This window comes from Salmo salar, chromosome ssa07 (genome assembly GCF_905237065.1).
Source record: "Salmo salar chromosome ssa07, Ssal_v3.1, whole genome shotgun sequence".
In the NCBI taxonomy this organism is placed as follows: domain Eukaryota; kingdom Metazoa; phylum Chordata; class Actinopteri; order Salmoniformes; family Salmonidae; genus Salmo; species Salmo salar.
This window is the reverse complement of record NC_059448.1, coordinates 65779290-65798531: the sequence shown is the minus strand read 5'-3', so window position 1 is coordinate 65798531 and position 19242 is coordinate 65779290. Positions and strand designations below refer to the sequence as shown.

Below are 19242 nucleotides of genomic sequence, written 5' to 3'. Positions count from 1 at the left end.
GATACTAGTTCTGATACTGATATTAATACTGGTTCTGATACTGGTACTGGTTCTGATATTGATACTAATACTAGTTCTGATACTGGTACTAATACTAGCCCTGATACTGGTTCTGATATTGATACTGATACTAGTTCTGATACTGGTACTGATACTGGTTCTGATATTGATACTGATACCAGTTCTGATACTGGTACTAATACTGGTTCTTATACTGGTACTGGTTCTGATATTGATACTAGTTCTGATACTGGTACTAATACTAGTCCTGATACTGGTTCTGATATTGATACTGATACTAGTTCTGATACTGGTACTGATACTGGTTCTGATACTGGTACTGGTTCTGATATTGATACTGATACCAGTTCTGATACTGGTACTAATACTGGTTCTTATACTGGTACTGGTTCTGATATTGAAACTGATACTAGTCCTGATACTGGTTCTGATATTGATACTGACACTAGTTCTGATACTGGTACTGATACTGGTTCTGATACGGGTACTGGTTCTGATATTGATACTGATACCAGTTCTGATGCTGGTACTAATACTGGTTCTGATACTGGTACTGGTTCTGATATTGATACTGGTACTGTTCTGATACTGGTACTAATGCTGGTTCTGATACTGGTACTGGTTCTGATATTGATACTGATACTGGTTCTGATACTGGTACTGGTTCTGATACTGGTTCTGATACTGGTACTGGTTCTGATATTGATACTGATACCAGTTCTGATACTGGTACTAATACTGGTTCTGATACTGGTACTGGTTCTGATATTGATACTGGTACTGTTCTGATACTGGTACTAATGCTGGTTCTGATACTGGTACTGGTTCTGATATTGATACTGGTACTGTTCTGATACTGGTACTAATACTGGTTCTGATACTGGTACTGGTTCTGATATTGATACTGGTACTGTTCTGATACTGGTACTAATACTGGTTCTGATACTGGTACTGGTTCTGATATTGATACTGGTACTGTTCTGATACTGGTACTAATACTGGTTCTGATACTGGTACTGGTTCTGATATTGATACTAGTTCTGATACTGGTTCTGATACTGGTACTGGTTCGTGTACTGGTTCTGGTTCTGCCTAGAGCCACTCCTCTTTCTTTTCTCTCTCTCTCTCTTAGTCCTGTTCTCTCCTCTCCTGGTCCTGTTCTCTGTTCTCTTGGTCCTGTTCTCTCCTCTCTCCTGGTCCTGTTCCCTGTTCTCTCCTGGTCCTGTTCTCTCCTGGTCCTGTTCTCTCCTCTCCTGGTCCTGTTCTCTCCTCTCCTGGTCCTGTTCTCTCCTCTCCTGGTCCTGTTCTCTCCTCTCCTGGTCCTGTTCTCTCCTCTCCTGGTCCTGTTCTCTGTTCTCTCCTGGTCCTGTTCCCTGTTCTCTCCTGGTCCTGTTCTCTCCTCTCCTGGTCCTGTTCTCTCCTCTCCTGGTCCTGTTCTCTCCTCTCCTGGTCCTGTTCTTCTCTCCTGGTCCTGTTCTCTGTTCTCTCCTGGTCCTGTTCTCTCCTCTCCTGGTCCTGTTCTCCCTCTCCTGGTCCTGTTCTCTCCTCTCCTGGTCCTGTTCTCTCCTCTCCTGGTCCTGTTCTCTGTTCTCTCCTGGTCCTGTTCTCTGGGTCCTGTTCTCTCCTCTCCTGGTCCTGTTCTCTCCTCTCCTGGTCCTGTTCTCTGTTCTCTCCTGGTCCTGTTCTCTGGGTCCTGTTCTCTCCTCTCCTGGTCCTGTTCTCTCCTCTCCTGGTCCTGTTCTCTGTTCTCTCCTGGTCCTGTTCTCTGGGTCCTGTTCTCTCCTCTCCTGGTCCTGTTCTCTCCTCTCCTGGTCCTGTTCTCTGTTCTCTCCTGGTCCTGTTCTCTGGGTCCTGTTCTCTCCTCTCCTGGTCCTGTTCTCTCCTCTCCTGGTCCTGTTCTCTCCTCTCTTGGTCCTGTTCTCTCCTCTCTCCTGGTCCTGTTCCCTGTTCTCTCCTGGTCCTGTTCTCTCCTCTCCTGGTCCTGTTCTCTGTTCTCTTGGTCCTGTTCTCTCTCTCTCTCTCTTAGTCCTGTTCTCTCCTCTCTCTTAGTCCTGTTCTCTCCTCTCTCTTAGTCCTGTTCTCTCCTCTCTCTTAGTCCTGTTCTCTCCTCTCTCTTAGTCCTGTTCTCTCCTCTCCTGGTCCTGTTCTCTGTTCTCTTGGTCCTGTTCTCTCCTCTCTCTTGGTCCTGTTCTCTGTTCTCGCCTCTCTTTCTATTTCTGCCGCAAATGAGGGAGTCTTTCTATCCATCCCCGTGTTCTCCATCAAACCTCTGTCTCCTAGCATAGGTTATTTGTATCCATCACCCTCACTTCCTGTCTCTCTCTTTGTCCATCCCTCAGTCTCTATCTCACTTCCTGTCTCTCTCTCTGTCAATCTCTCAGTTTCTTTATCCATCTTACTCCCTGTCTCTCTCCGTCCATCCCTCAGTCTCTTTATCTATCTCACTCCCTGTCTCTCTCTCTGTCCATCCCTCAGTCTCTTTATCTATCTCACTTCCTGTCTCTCTCTCTGTCCATCCCTCAGTCTCTTTATCTATCTCACTCCCTGTCTCTCTCTCCGTCCATCCCTGTCTCTTTATCTATCTCACTCCCTGTCTCTCTCTCTGTCCATCCCTCAGTCTCTTTATCTATCTCACTCCCTGTCTCTCTCTCTGTCCATCTCTCAGTTTCTTTATCCATCTTACTCCCTGTCTCTCTCTCTGTCCATCCCTCAGTCTCTTTATCTATCTCACTCCCTGTCTCTCTCTCTCTGTCCATCCCTCAGTCTCTTTATCAATCTCTCTGGTTTCTCTCTCTACTCTACTATCTCTCCTGTGTGCTCCAGTTTGTCCCTGGCTCCTGGCAGAGGAGACAGCAGATCTGGGTCACCCAGTCACTCTAATGATGTCAGTGGAGAACTGTGCAGAGAAGTCACAGACACAGACGCATGCATACACACATACACACACACACTGAGGTGGGGGTCGACAGCGGTCATGGGAAGAAGGCTCCATTCTGATTTCACTCTGAGACAGTTTCCTGTCAGATCGCTCTCCTGCTCACTATATCACAGTCTCTCTGGTCTGGCATCCTGCTAATCACTGAGAAAAATATGATCTTGTCTGGCATCATGCTAACCACTGAGAACAGAGATGATCCAGATAACTGCACATAACTCAGCCCAATATGACAGATGTCTTACTTTGTATGCAGTTACTATTTTATAGTGATGTTGATGTGGAATCATAGAAGATAACCTGAAGCATGGAAAGAAGAAGAAGTCCCACGTCTCTGCCAGGGAATCCAGTAGCTTCTGACCTGGGGTCAACCAGGAAGTCAAAACAACCAGTAGCTTCTGACCTGGGGTCAACCAGGAAGTCAAAACAACCAGTAGCTTCTGACCCGGTGGCAACCAGGAAGTCAAAACAACCAGTAGCTTCTGACCCGGTGGCAACCAGGAAGTCAAAACAACCAATAGCTTCTGACCAGGAGGCAACCAGGAAGTCAAAACAACCAGTAGCTTCTGACCCGGTGGCAACCAGGAAGTCAAAACAACCAATAGCTTCTGACCAGGAGGCAACCAGGAAGTCAAAACAACCAGTAGCTTCTGACCTAGGGGCAACCAGGAAGTGAAAACAACCAGTAGCTTCTGACCTGGGGGCAACCAGGAAGTCAAAACAACCAATAGCTTCTGACCAGGAGGCAACCAGGAAGTCAAAACAACCAGTAGCTTCTGACCCGGTGACAACCAGGAAGTCAAAACAACCAATAGCTTCTGACCAGGAGGCAACCAGGAAGTCAAAACAACCAGTAGCTTCTGACCTGGGGGCAACCAGAAGTAAAAACTAACAGTAGCTTCTGACCTAGGGGCAACCATGAAGTCAAAACAACCAGTAGCTTCTGACCTGGGGGCAACCAGGAAGTCAAAACAACCAGTAGCTTCTGACCTGGGGGCAACCAGGAAGTCAAAACAACCAGTAGCTTCTGACCTGGGGGCAACCAGGAAGTCAGAACAACCAGTAGCTTCTGACCTGGGGACAACCAGGAAGTCAGAACAACCAGTAGCTTCTGACCCGGTGGCAACCAGGAAGTCAAAACAACCAATAGCTTCTGACCAGGGAGGCAACCAGGAAGTCAAAACAACCAGTAGCTTCTGACCCGGTGGCAACCAGGAAGTCAAAACAACCAATAGCTTCTGACCAGGAGGCAACCAGGAAGTCAAAACAACCAGTAGCTTCTGACCTGGGGGCAACCAGGAAGTCAAAACAACCAATAGCTTCTGACCAGGAGGCAACCAGGAAGTCAAAACAACCAGTAGCTTCTGACCTGGGGGCAACCAGGAAGTCAAAACAACCAATAGCTTCTGACCAGGAGGCAACCAGGAAGTCAAAACAACCAGTAGCTTCTGACCCGGTGACAACCAGGAAGTCAAAACAACCAATAGCTTCTGACCAGGAGGCAACCAGGAAGTCAAAACAACCAGTAGCTTCTGACCTGGGGGCAACCAGGAAGTCAGAACAACCAGTAGCTTCTGACCTAGGGGCAACCAAGAAGTCAAAACAACCAATAGCTTCTGACCTGGGGGCAACCAGGAAGTCAAAACAACCAGTAGCTTCTGACCTGGGGACAACCAGGAAGTCAAAACAACCAATAGCTTCTGACCTGGGGACAACCAGGAAGTCAATTCAACCAATCCTTAAAACGTCTACAGCTGCACCACAGAAAGCATCTTGACTGGCTGCATCACTGCTTGGTATGGCAACTGCTTGACATCCGACCGCAAGGCTCTACAGAGGGTAGTGCTCTACAGAGGGTAGTGCTCTACAGAGGGCAAGGCTCTACAGAGGGCAAGGCTCTACAGAGGGGTAGTGCTCTACAGAGGGCAAGGCTCTACAGAGGGTAAGGCTCTACAGAGGGTAGTGCTCTACAGAGGGTAGTGCTCTACAGAGGGTAGTGCTCTACAGAGGGCAAGGCTCTACAGAGGGTAAGACTCTACAGAGGGTAGTGCTCTACAGAGGGCAAGGCTCTACAGAGGGCAAGGCTCTACAGAGGGTAGTGCTCTACAGAGGGCAAGGCTCTACAGAGGGCAAGGCTCTACAGAGGGTAGTGCTCTACAGAGGGTAGTGCTCTACAGAGGGGTAGTGCTCTACAAAGGGCAAGGCTCTACAGAGGGTAGTGCTCTACAGAGGGTAGTGCTCTACAGAGGGTAGTGCTCTACAGAGGGCAAGGCTCTACAGAGGGTAGTGCTCTACAGAGGGTAGTGCTCTACAGAGGGGTAGTGCTCTACAAAGGGCAAGGCTCTACAGAGGGTACTGCTCTACAGAGGGTAGTGCTCTACAGAGGGTAGTGCTCTACAGAGGGTAAGGCTCTACAGAGGGTAGTGCTCTACAGAGGGTAAGGCTCTACAGAGGGTAAGGCTCTACAGAGGGCTAAGGCTCTACAGAGGGTAGTGCTCTACAGAGGGAAAGGCTCTACAGAGGGTAGTGCTCTACAGAGGGAAAGGCTCTACAGAGGGTAGTGCTCTACAGAGGGAAAGGCTCTACAGAGGGTAGTGCTCTACAGAGGGTAGTGCTCTACAGTGGGTAGTGCTCTACAGAGGGTAGTGCTCTACAGAGGGGTAAGGCTCTACAGAGGGCTAAGGCTCTACAGAGGGTAAGGCTCTACAGAGGGTAAGGCTCTACAGAGGGTAATGCATACAGCTCAGTACATCACTGAGGCTGAGCTCCCTGTCATCCAGGACCTCGATACCAGGCCGTGTCAGAGGAAGATCCAAAAAATTGTCAAAGACTCCAGCCACCCAAGTCATAAACTTTTCGCTCTGCTACCGCACTGAAAGTGGTACCAATGAACCAAGTCTGGAACCAAGTCTAGAACCAAGTCTAGAACCAACAGGACCCTGAACAGCTTCTACCCCCAAGCCATAAGACTGATAAATAATTAACCAAATAGCTAACCAGAATATCTGCATTGACCCTTTTTGCACTATTCAATTCAATTCAATAGACTTTATTGACATGAAAAGTTAAATGACTTACATTGTCAAAGTATACATATAACAGAAATGGTGGGACCAACAGCAATAATAATAGTAGTGGACATGGGATTACCATTAACAGCAACAATATTAATGAGAATAACAATACATTAAATCAATAGTAGTAGACCAGTCTCAACCTGACTGAGAAGACACATGACATGGTGTACGAAAGCCAAAACAAAACTGAATATTATTGACATTACATTGCACTTTTCACTGGCTGCCCTCAGGTTGTGGCAGGAGGACACATATTTGGCTGTCCCTCAGGTTGTGGCAGGAGGACAGATATTTGGCTGTCCCTCAGGTTGTGGCAGGAGGACACATATTTGGCTGTCCCTCAGGTTGTGACAGGAGGACACATATTTGGCTGTCCCTCAGGTTGTGGCAGGAGGACACATATTTGGCTGTCCCTCAGGTTGTGGCAGGAGGACACATATTTGGCTGACAAAACTGCACATATTGGGTTTTCACCCAATAAATATTTTATAGTTAAATATATTTTATAGTTTCAAATTCTTTGTACTGAATGATAATTTTGGGAAAGCACTATTCTCTTAGGTCTGCGTATTTGCCACGGTGTAATAGGAAATGCAGTTCTGTCTCTACCTCTCCCCTGGAACAGAGTGAGCACAGCCTGTCCTCTCTGGACAGCCAGGTTTGCCTGTGATGACCTGTCTCTATAGCCAGACTGTGCTCACTGAGTCTGTACCTAGTCAGTGTTTTCCTCAGTTTTCTATATGTCACAGTGGTCAGATAGTCTGCCACCAAGTACTGTCTGTAGCATTGAAGTTTACTTGGATGTTTTTGTGGTGTCTTTCCAATAGGTGATGTATTTTTCATTTTGCGTTGTGATGATTTGGTTGGGCCAGATTTTCTGAGTGATGTCCTGAGGCTCTATGGGGTTGGTTTGGGTTAGTGAACTGAGCCTCAGAACCAGCTGGCTGAGGGGACTCTTCTCTTGTTTCATCTCTTGACATTGTAGAGCTGTGATGGAATGTTTTGGGGTCACTTGGTTTTAGATGGTTGTAAAATGTGATGTCTCTTCTTTGGATTTGAATGAGGTGGGGGCTTTGGCCCATTTCTGCTCTACATGTGTTATTTGGAGGTTTTCTTTGCACTTGCAACACAGTCTGGCAAAACTCTGCATGCAGTATTTCAATTGGATGTTTGTCCCATTTGGTAAATTCATTATTAGATAGTGGACCCTATACTTCACTGCCATTTAGAGCAATTGGTTCAATAACTGATTAGATTTTTGTTGCTGCCAGATTCTAATTGGAATTTCGATTTTAATGTTCCTTTAAATGGCATAGAATGCTCTTCTTGCTTTGTCTCTCAGCTCCTTCACAGCCATGTGAAAGCTACCTGTGCAGCTGATATTTAGTCCTAGATATGTGTAGTTTGTGGTGTGTTCTAATAGAACTGTGTCCAAATAGAATGTATATTTTTCATCCTGATTTCTGGACCTTTTTGGAATATCATTATATTCCGTTTTTTTTTTAGATTAACAGTCAGAGTCCAGGTCTGACAGAACCTGTGATTAACGGTCAGAGCCCAGGTCTGACAGAACCTGTGGTTAACGGTCAGAGCCCAGGTCTGACAGAACCTGTGGTTAACGGTCAGAGCCCAGGTCTGACAGAACCTGTGGTTAACGGTCAGAGCCCAGGTCTGACAGAACCTGTGGTTAACGGTCAGAGCCCAGGTCTAACAGAACCTGTGGTTAACGGTCAGAGCCCAGGTCTGACAGAACCTGTGGTTAACGGTCAGAGCCCAGGTCTGACAGAACCTGTGGTTAACGGTCAGAGCCCAGGTCTAACAGAACCTGTGGTTAACGATCAGAGCCCAGGTCTGACAGAACCTGTGATTAACGGTCAGAGCCCAGACAGAACCTGTGATTAACAGTCAGAGCCCAGGTCTGACAGAACCTGTGGTTAACGGTCAGAGCCCAGGTCTAACAGAACCTGTGGTTAACGGTCAGAGCCCAGGTCAGACAGAACCTGTGATTAACGGTCAGAGCCCAGACAGAACCTGTGATTAACGGTCAGAGCCCAGACAGAACCTGTGATTAACAGTCAGAGCCCAGGTCTGACAGAACCTGTGGTTAACGGTCAGAGCCCAGGTCTAACAGAACCTGTGGTTAACGGTCAGAGCCCAGGTCAGACAGAACCTGTGATTAACGGTCAGAGCCCAGACAGAACCTGTGATTAACGGTCAGAGCCCAGACAGAACCTGTGATTAACGTTCAGAGCCCAGGACAACCGGTGCAGATGATCTAGGTGCTGCTGTAACTCCTCCTTAGTGGGAGACGGCAGCACCAGGTCATCTGCGTACAGCAGACACTTCAGTGTTGTGCAGGGTGAGACCAGGTGCTGCAGATTCTTCTAATGTTTTTGCCAATTCATTAATGTAGATTTTAAATGGTGTTGGACTTATTGAGCAGCCCTGTTTCACTCCACGTCCCTGAGAGAAGAAGTCTGTTTGCTTGTTGCCAATTTTAACCGCACATTTGTTTTTAGTGTACACTGATTTAATAACATCATATGTTTTCCCTCCAATTCCACTTTCTATTCGTTAAAAAAAGACCTATGTGCCAAATTGAATCAAATGCTTTCTTGAAGTCTACAAAACACGAGTAGATTGTGCCTTGGTTTTGGTTTACTTGTTGGTCAATTAGAATGTGGAGGGTGGAAATGTGGTCTGTTGTATGATCATTTTTAGAAATCCAATCTGGCTTCTGCTCAGGACATTGTGTTCATCAAGGAAATGGTGTAGTCTGCTATTTATGATACTGCAGAGAATTTAACTCTTTGGACTCATCACAGGAGCTGCTGCGACTGTTTCTGATCTATTCTGTTGCCTAGTCACTTTATCCCTACCTATATGTACATATCTACCTCAATTACCTTGTACCCCTGCACATCAACTCAGTACTGGTACCCCGTGTATACAGTCAAGTTATTACCTCGTACCCCAGCACATCAACTCAGTACTGGTACCCCGTGTATATAGCCAAGTTATTACCTCGTACCCCAGCACATCAACTCAGTACTGGTACCCCGTGTATATAGCCAAGTTATTACCTCGTACCCCGGCACATCAACTCAGTACTGGTACCCCGTGTATATAGCCAAGTTATTACCTCGTACCCCAGCACATCAACTCAGTACTGGTACTCCCTGTATACAGCCAAGTTATTACCTCGTACCCCAGCACATCAACTCAGTACTGGTACCCCGTGTATATAGCCAAGTTATTACCTCGTACCCCGGCACATCAACTCAGTACTGGTACCCCGTGTATATAGCCAAGTTATTACCTCGTACCCGGCACATCAACTCAGTACTGGTACCCCGTGTATATAGCCAAGTTATTACCTCGTACCCCGGCACATCAACTCAGTACTGGTACCCCGTGTATATAGCCAAGTTATTACCTCGTACCCGGCACATCAACTCAGTACTGGTACCCCGTGTATATAGCCAAGTTATTACCTCGTACCCCTGCACATCAACTCAGTACTGGTACCCCGTGTATATAGCCAAGTTATTACCTCGTACCCCGGCACATCAACTCAGTACTGGTACCCCGTGTATATAACCAAGTTATTACCTCGTACCCCGGCACATCAACTCAGTACTGGTACCCCGTATATATAACCAAGTTATTACCTCGTACCCCAGCACATCAACTCAGTACTGGTACCCCGTGTATATAGCCAAGTTATTACCTCGTACCCCAGCACATCAACTCAGTACTGGTACCCGTGTATATAGCCAAGTTATTACCTCGTACCCCGGCACATCAACTCAGTACTGGTACCCCGTGTATATAGCCAAGTTATTACCTCGTACCCCAGCACATCAACTCAGTACTGGTACCCGTGTATACAACCAAGTTATCGTTACTCATTATCGTTATTCCTTGTGTTATTAACTTTTCTATATTTTTCTCTCTGCATTGTTGGGAAGGGCCCATCAGTAAGCATTTCATTGTTAGTCTACACCTGTTGTTTACGATGTGACAAATAACATTTGATTTGAGTCCTTATGTGTGTGTGTGTGTCTGAGTGCACGCCTCTGTACGTGTTTGACTGTGTGTGTGTGTGTGTGTGTGTGTGTGTGTGTGTGTGTGTGTGTGTGTGTGTGTGTGTGTGTGTGTGTGTGTGTGTGTGTGTGTGTGTGTGTGTGTGTGTGTGTGTGTGTGTGTGTGTGTGTGTGTGTGTGTGTGTGTGTGTCTGAGTGTATGCCTCTGTACATGTTTGACGTGTGTGTGTGTGTGTGTGTGTGTGTGTGTGTGTGTGTGTGTGTGTGTGTGTGTGTGTGTGTGTGTGTGTGTGTGTGTGTGTGTGTCTGAGTGTATGCCTCTGTACATGTTTGACTTGTGTGTGTGTGTGTGCTTGCAGTGTACGCCCCGTGCCTCAATGCATCCTGTGTGTGTGTGTGTGTGTGTGTGTGTGTGTGTGTGTGTGTGTGTGTGTGTGTGTGTGTGTGTGTGTGTGTGTGTGTGTGTGTGTGTGTGTCTCTACTCCCTACCTGCAGTATAAGCAACATCTGTATGATAGAGGGGGGGACACGGGCGCGGGGGCGGGACAGGGCGTCCTCCAGCTTGATGTTCAGAGTGATAATGCTCCTGAAGTGAAGCAGGGCCAGCTGCCGCACCGACGGCTCCTTACCCTGGTGGAGATTACACACAGAGATTACACACAGAGATTACACACACAGAGATTACACACACAGAGATTACACACAGAGATTATACACAGAGATTATACACAGAGATTACACACAGAGATTACACACAGAGACATGCACACACATAGAGACACAGAGAGAGAGAGACAGATACACACCTACACACAGAGACACACACAGGGAGAGAGAGAGAGACAGAGAGAGAGAGAGCGAGAGAGAGAGAGAGAGAGAGCGAGAGAGAGAGAGAGACACACACACCATGCTTAGGGCCACTCAACATTCTATTGTATGTTGAAATGCTTTTGGAAAATCTATCAAATTCTCCTCATTTGTTTTGGAAAACTCTGTTGTGGAAGAATGTGCACTGGACTGTTGACAAATTAACTTACTGTTCAAGTGGCTACTGTATGTTGCTTTTTAGTTGTCTGAATACAACGGAAACACTACAGGGAGAAGTAACCAGTGGTTGACTTGGGCAGGAGCTCACCAGAGCTGAGTACCAGCACCTCAAATGTTCTACTGCTTGAGCTGCTGTTCCTCTTATAGAATATTAGCTCACAAGTATTGTGGAGCTCCTGCAACTAAATATAAACAGTACTGACACCCAAAATGAGTAACTGTACCTGTACTGGGTAGAAGATAGCCTGAAGCATGGACAGAACATCACAGAAGAAGAAGTCCCACGTCTCTGCCAAGGAGTCCAATAGCTTCTGACCTGAAGACAAACAGGAAGTTAAAATAACCAATCAGAAATTAGCACTTGGTGCTAATTAGCATAGACTCAAAAGTGTTAATGTTCTATGTTTGATATGTTGTAATTTCTCATGGTTTGTCACAGATACTGTCACAGATCCTCAAAACCACAAACACCAGCAGAGAGCTGCATCCACACACTGAGATCTGAGACCTGCTTGTGGCAGAGGGAATCCGGAGAGAGATTTAGTTATCAGTTAGCTGTTTCTGAGCAGTGCTGCCAAATGGCACAGTGGTGTGGGCGGCTGGGTCACGGGGGTGGGGGCGGCTGGGTCACGGGGGTGGGGGCGGCTGGGTCACGGTGGTGGGGACGGCTGTGTTACGGGGTGGGGGCGGCTGGGTCACGGGGTGGGGGCGGCTGGGTCATGGTGGTGGGGACGGCTGTGTTACGGGGTGGGGACGGCTGGGTCACGGGGTGGGGACGGCTGGGTCACGGTGGTGGGGACGGCTGGTGGTGGGGGGCGGCTGTGTTACGGGGTGGGGGCGGCTGGGTCACGGGGGGTGGGGACGGCTGGGTCACGGGGGTGGGGACGGCTGGGTCACGGTGGTGGGGGCGGCTGTGTTACGGGGGTGGGGGCGGCTGGGTCACGGGGGTGGGGACGGCTGGGTCACGGTGGTGGGGACGGCTGTGTTACGGGGTGGGGACGGCTGGATCACGAGGGTGGGGACGGCTGGGTCACGGGGGTGGGGACGGCTGGGTCACGGGGGTGGGGACGGCTGGGTCACGGTGGTGGGGACGGCTGGATCACAGCTGGAGCAGAGGGCTACTGGGTTCAACCATCTGAAGAGGCCAAGTCATTTTGAAAGGGTTCTATTGTGAGAAGCTGACTGACTGGCACCAGACGAGGAACCGAAGAGAGGCAGTAAAGGGAGGGAGGAAGGATAGGAGGGTGAGGGACGAGGCCTGGTTCAACTTCTTCAACAATGTCAAATCTCACATCTGGTTGTGGTCTGAGGGCTGTGACGTTAGTAACACTTCCTGTCTGGTCGCCATGACAATAGCACTTTAGCAGAAATAAGCTGTGTACTTGATGTCAGGGTCAGGTGGTTTGAGCGTCTTCACCATTTACATTTACATTTTACATTTAAGACATTTAGCAGACGCTCTTATCCAGAGCGACTTACAAATTGGTGCATTCACCTTATAATATCCAGTGGAACAACCACTTTACAATAGTGCATTCACCACTTGACAATACCTCAACAGAGACAATAATGGGACACAATAGGCTACATCATGACCAACCAGTACTTCAAACAGTACTATGACAGTACTTCAAACAGTACTTCAAATAGTACTTCAAACAGTACTACGACAGTACTTCAAACAGTATTACGACAGTACTTCAAACAGTGCTACATCTTTATTGTATTAGTAATGTAACATGATACATACCTTCATAGAAACGCATTTTGTCCCTCAGTATCACCATTCCCTTTGTCAGCAGCTGATTCTGCAGAGGAGGAAAGAAAACATGGCTTCACATTCTATGACCAGGACTTTTTTACAATATTAAGAGTAATGTTAGTAATATCAGAGTAATGTTAGTAATATCAGAGTAATGTTAGTAATATCAGAGTAATGTTAGTAATATCAGAGTAATGTTAGTAATATCCATGTAATGTTAATATCAGAGTAATGTTAGTAATAGCAGAGCAATGTTAGTAATATCAGAGTAATGTTAGTAATATCAGAGTAACGTTAGTAATATCCATGTAATGTTACTAGCAGAGTAATGTTAGTAATATCAGAGTAACGTCAGTAATATCAGAGTAACGTTAGTAATATCGGAGTAACGGTAGTAATATCAGAGTAATGTTAGTAATATCAGAGTAATGTTAATATCAGAGTAATGTTAGTAATATCAGAGTAATATTAATATCAGAGTAACGTTAGTAATATCCATGTAATATTAGTAATATCAGAGTAATGTTAATATCAGAGTAATGTTAGTAATATCAGCGTAATATTAATATCAGAGCAATATTAGTAATATCAGAGTAATGTTAGTAATATCCATGTAATATTAGTAATATCAGAGTAATTTCAGTAATATCAGAGTAATGTTAGTAATATCAGAGTAATGTTAGTAATATCCATGTAATGTTAATATCGGAGTAATGTTAGTAATATCAAAGTAATGTTAGTAATATCAGAGTAATGTTAGTAATATCCATGTAATGTTAATATCGGATTAATGTTAGTAATATCAGAGTAATATTAGTAATATCAGAGTAATGTTAGTAATATCAGAGTAATGTTAGTAATATCAGAGTACCGTTAGTAATATCAGAGTAATGTTAGTAATATCAGAGTAATGTTAGTAATATCAGAGTAATGTTTGTAATATCCATGTAATATTAGTAATATCAGAGTAATTTCAGTAATATCAGAGTAATGTTAGTAACATCAGAGTAATGTTAGTAATATCCATGTAATATTAGTAATATCAGAGTAATTTCAGTAATATCAGAGTAATTTCAGTAATATCAGAGTAATGTTAGTAATATCAGAGTAGTGTTAGTAATATCAGAGTAATGTTAGTAATATCAGAGTACCGTTCATATCAGAGTACCGTTCGTAATATCAGAGTAATGTTAGTAATATCAGAGTACCGTTAGTAATATCAGAGTAACGTTGGTAATATCAGAGTACCGTTCATATCAGAGTACCGTTCGTAATATCAGAGTAATGTTAGTAATATCAGAGTAATGTTAGTAATATCAGAGTAATGGTAGTAATAGCAGAGTAATGGTAGTAATGTCGGAGTAATGCTAGTAATATCAGAGTAATGTTAGTAATATCAGAGTAATGTTAGTAATATCAGAGTACCGTTTGTAATATCAGAGTAATATTAGTAATATCAGAGTAATGTTGGTAATATCCATGTAATATTAGTAATACCAGAGTAATTTCAGTAATATCAGAGTAATGTTAGTAATATCAGAGAAATGTTAATAATATCCATGTAATATTAGTAATATCAGAGTAATATCAGAGTAATATTAGTAATATCAGAGTAATGTCAGTAATATCAGAGAAATGTTAATAATATCCATGTAATATTAGTAATATCAGAGTAATTTCAGTAATATCAGAGTAATTTCAGTAATATCAGAGTAATGTTAGTAATATCTGAGTAATGTTAGTAATATCAGAGCAGTGTTAGTAATATCAGAGTAATTTCAGTAATAGCAGAGTAATGTTAGTAATATCAGAGTAATGTTAGTAATATCCATGTAATGTTAATATCGGAGTAATGTTAGTAATATCAGAGTAATGTTAGTAATATCCATGTAATGTTAATATCGGAGTAATGTTAGTAATATCAGAGTAATGTTAGTAATATCAGAGTAATGTTAGTAATATCAGAGTACCGTTAGTAATATCAGAGTAATGTTAGTAATATCAGAGTAATGTTAGTAATATCAGAGTAATGTTAGTAATATCAGAGTAGTGTTAGCGATTTCAGAGTCATGTTCCTATCAGTGCTGAGGTGCAGAGAGACAGTCTCTTACCTGCAGGTATTCAGTGAAGAAAGAGCCCAGCTCCGTCTTCAGTAGTTGCCTAGAAGAAAACAGCAGTTTAAGATCAGTGACCAGTTAGCGTTGTGAAGGTAACATTATGTAAGCGTTACGGTAACGGGTTTGGGTTATGGTTAGCGTTAGGGTAACGGGTTTGGGTTATGGTTAGCGTTAGCGTTAGGGTAACGGGTTTGGGTTATGGTTAGCGTTAGCATTAGGGTAACGGGTTTGGGTTATGGTTAGCGTTAGTGTTAGGGTAACGGGTTTGGGTTAGCGTTAGGGTAACGAGTTTGGGTTATGGTTAGCGTTAGGTTAACGGGTTTGTGTTATGGTTAGCGTTAGGGTAACGGGTTTGGGTTGTGGTTAGCGTTGGGTTATGGTTAGCGGGGTTTTTGGGTTATGGTTAGCGTTAGGGTAACGGGTTTGTGTTATGGTTAGCGTTAGGGTAATGGGTTTGGGTTATGGCCAAGGTTAGGGTAATGGGTTGGGGTTATGATTAGGGTAAGGGTTAGGGTAATTGTTTGGGTTACACTAGGGTTAGGGTGAGGGTAATGGGTTTGGGTTATGACTAGGGTAAGGGTTAGGGTAATGGTTTGGGTTACGCTAGGGTTAGGGTTAGGGTAACGGTTGGGGTTATGGCTAGGGTTAAGGTTGGGTTAGGGTAATGGGTTTGGGTTATGACTAGGGTAAGGGTTTGGGTTACACTAGGGTTAGGGTGAGGGTAATGGGTTTGGGTTATGACTAGGGTAAGGGTTAGGGTAACGGTTGGGGTTATGGCTAGGGTTAAGGTTGGGTTAGGGTTAGGGTAACGGTTGGGGTTATGGCTAGGGTTAAGGTTGGGCTAGGGTTAGGGTAACGGTTGGGGTTATGGCTAGGGTTAAGGTTGGGCTAGGGTAACGGTTGGGGTTATGGCTAGGGTTAAGGTTGGGTTAGGGTTAGGGTAACGGTTGGGGTTATGGCTAGGGTTAAGGTTGGGTTAGGGTTAGGGTTAGGTAACGGTTGGGGTTATGGCTAGGGTTAAGGTGGGGTAGGGTTAGGGTAACGGTTGGGGTTATGGCTAGGGTAAGGGTGGGTTAGGGTAATGGTTTGGGTTACGCTAGGGTAAGGATTAGGCTAACGGTTTGGGCTAGGAGGTAACGGTGTGGGGTTATGGCTAGGGTTAGGGTTAGGAGTAGCAGGGTTGGGTTAGGGTTAGGGTAACGGTTGGGGTTATGGCTAGGGTTAAGGTTGGGCTAGGGTTAGGGTAACGGTTGGGGTTATGGCTAGGGTAAGGATTAGGGTAACGGGTTGGGCTAGGGTTAGGGTAACGGTTGGGGTTATGGCTAGGGTTAAGGTTGGATTAGGGTTAGGGTAACGGTTGGGGTTATGGCTAGGGTTAAGGTTGGGCTAGGGTGTGGACATGAATCTAGGGTTAGGGAACAACACATTTTCAACAAACTCTGTAACAGTCATATAGTAAGAAACTCTCCCCACAGTTAAATTCTTTAGGAAAACAGATCTAATGTTGGAAACAAACATTATGTTGTCATCCAGAGTCACATGTATTTATTTCACAAGTTATAGAACACAATATGTTACATACAGCAGGTTTTTAAAGAACCAAAGAGTTTAGTCTGCGTCGTGTTTTCATTTTTGCCATGGAATAAATGCATTGATACTGGTATCCTCCATACTGAACTGGGTGGTCTCAGTCCCTCCTGACCTCCATACTGAACTGGGTGGTCTCAGTCCCTCCTGACCTCCATACTGAACTGGGTGGTCTCAGTCCCTCCTGACCTCCATACTGAACTGGGTGGTCTCAGTCCCTCCTGATCTCCATACTGAACTGGGTGGTCTCAGTCCCTCCTGACCTCCATACTGAACTGGGTGGTCTCAGTCCCTCCTGATCTCCATACTGAACTGGGTGGTCTCAGTCCCTCCTGACCTCCATACTGAACTGGGTGGTCTCAGTCCCTCCTGACCTCCATACTGAACTGGGTGGTCTCAGTCCCTCCTGACCTCCATACTGAACTGGGTGGTCTCAGTCCCTCCTGATCTCCATACTGAACTGGGTGGTCTCAGTCCCTCCTGATCTCCATACTGAACTGGGTGGTCTCAGTCCCTCCTGACCTCCATACTGAACTGGGTGGTCTCAGTCCCTCCTGACCTCCATACTGAACTGGGTGGTCTCAGTCCCTCCTGACCTCCATACTGAACTGGGTGGTCTCAGTCCCTCCTGACCTCCATACTGAACTGGGTGGTCTCAGTCCCTCCTGACCTCCATACTGAACTGGGTGGTCTCAGTCCCTCCTGACCTCCATACTGAACTGGGTGGTCTCAGTCCCTCCTGACCTCCATACTGAAATGGGTGGACACACAGAAGCAGAGGCTAGACACACTATGCCACATTGTTCCTGTCTCCTTCAACACTTTCCTCACTGCCTCTCTCTCTTTCCTCACCCTTCTCACTGCCTCTTTCTCTTTCCTCACCCTTCTCACTGCCTCTTTCTCTTTCCTCACCCTTCTCACTGCCTCTTTCTCTTTCCTCACCCTTCTCACTGCCTCACTCTCTTTCCTCACCCTTCTCACTGCCTCACTCTCTTTCCTCACCCTTCTCACTGCCTCACTCTCTTTCCTCACCCTTCTCACTGCCTCACTCTCTTTCCTCACCCTTCTCACTGCCTCTCTCTCTTTCCTCACCCTTCTCACTGCCTCTCTCTTTCCTCACCCTTCTCACTGCCTCGCTCTCTTTCCTCACTCTTCTCACTGCCTCCCTCTCTTTCCTCACCCTTCTCACTGCCTCTCTCTCTTTCCTCACCCTTCTCACTGCCTCTCTTCCCACACACTTCTCACTGCCTCTCTTTCCTCACCCTTCTCACTGCCTCTCTTTCCTCACCCTTATCACTACCTCTCTTTCCTCACCCTTCTCACTGCCTCTCTCTCTTTCCTCACCCTTCTCACTCTCATGCCACCACATGTCACTCCTCTGTACCCTTTCCCACCCCTAAGCCCACTTGCTCAGCCCAGTGACAACACCAACACCTTACTTGCTCTATGAACACTGTGTCGTACCCTACTCATTAAAGGTTAGGGAAATGGAGGAGGGATTGGTCAAAGCCAAGGCATATCTATACACTGAGTTTACAAAACATTAAGAACATCTGGTCTTTGCATGACATGGTGAAAGCTATGATCCCTTATTGATGTCACCTGTTAAATCCACTTCAATCAGTGTAGATGAAGGAGAGGAGACAGGTTAAAGAAGGATTTTTAAGCCTTCTTTTCTGTCCTGCTAAGCATTCACAATGTAACGAGTACTTTGGGTGTCAGGGAAAATGTATGGAGTAAAATGTACATTATTTGCTTTAGGAATGTAGTGAAGTAAAAGTTGTCATAAATATAAATAGTAAAGCACAGATACCTCAAAAACGACGTAAGTAGTACTTTAAAGTATTTTTACTTAAGTACTTTACACCACTGTCCTGTGGTGGACTGGAGAGTAAGACAGGTGCTTCCTTTTTCACATCCCATAACGATAAGGTCACAGGGCTCCTCATAACCACACAGGAAATGACCCATCATGTCTGGTACAGCAGCAACGGACTGACAGAGTTTCTAATCTGACTGGAAGACAGGGTTTAGAGTCATGTCCAACAGCCTAGTTACTCAGCTGACTGGAAGACAGGATATAGAGTCATGTCCAACAGCCTAGTTACTCAGCTGACTGGAAGACAGGGTTTAGAGTCATGTCCAACAGCCTAGTTATACTTAGCTGACTGGAAGACAGGATATAGAGTCATGTTCAACAGCCTAGTTACTTAGCTGACTGGAAGACAGGATATAGAGTCATGTCCAACAGCCTAGTTTCTTAGCTGACTGGAAGACAGGATATAGAGTCATGTTCAACAGCCTAGTTACTCAGCTGACTGGAAGACAGGATATAGAGTCATGTTCAACAGCCTAGTTACTCAGCTGACTGGAAGACAGGGTTTAGAGTCATGTCCAACAGCCTAGTTACTTAGCTGACTGGAAGACAGGATATAGAGTCATGTTTAACAGCCTAGTTACTTAGCTGACTGGAAGACAGGGTTTAGAGTCATGTCCAACAGCCTAGTTACTTAGCTGACTGGAAGACAGGATATAGAGTCATGTTCAACAGCCTAGTTACTTAGCTGACTGGAAGACAGGATATAGAGTCATGTTCAACAGCCTAGTTACTCAGCTGACTGGAAGACAGGATATAGAGTCATGTCCAACA

At 45.5% G+C, this 19242-nt stretch overlaps 1 pseudogene; it reads right to left on the bottom strand.

Moving 5' to 3' along the window:
• The window catches only part of LOC123743814 (proline-rich protein 5-like), a 64462-nt pseudogene that overhangs the window by 9467 nt on the left and 35753 nt on the right, over nucleotides 1-19242 (bottom strand).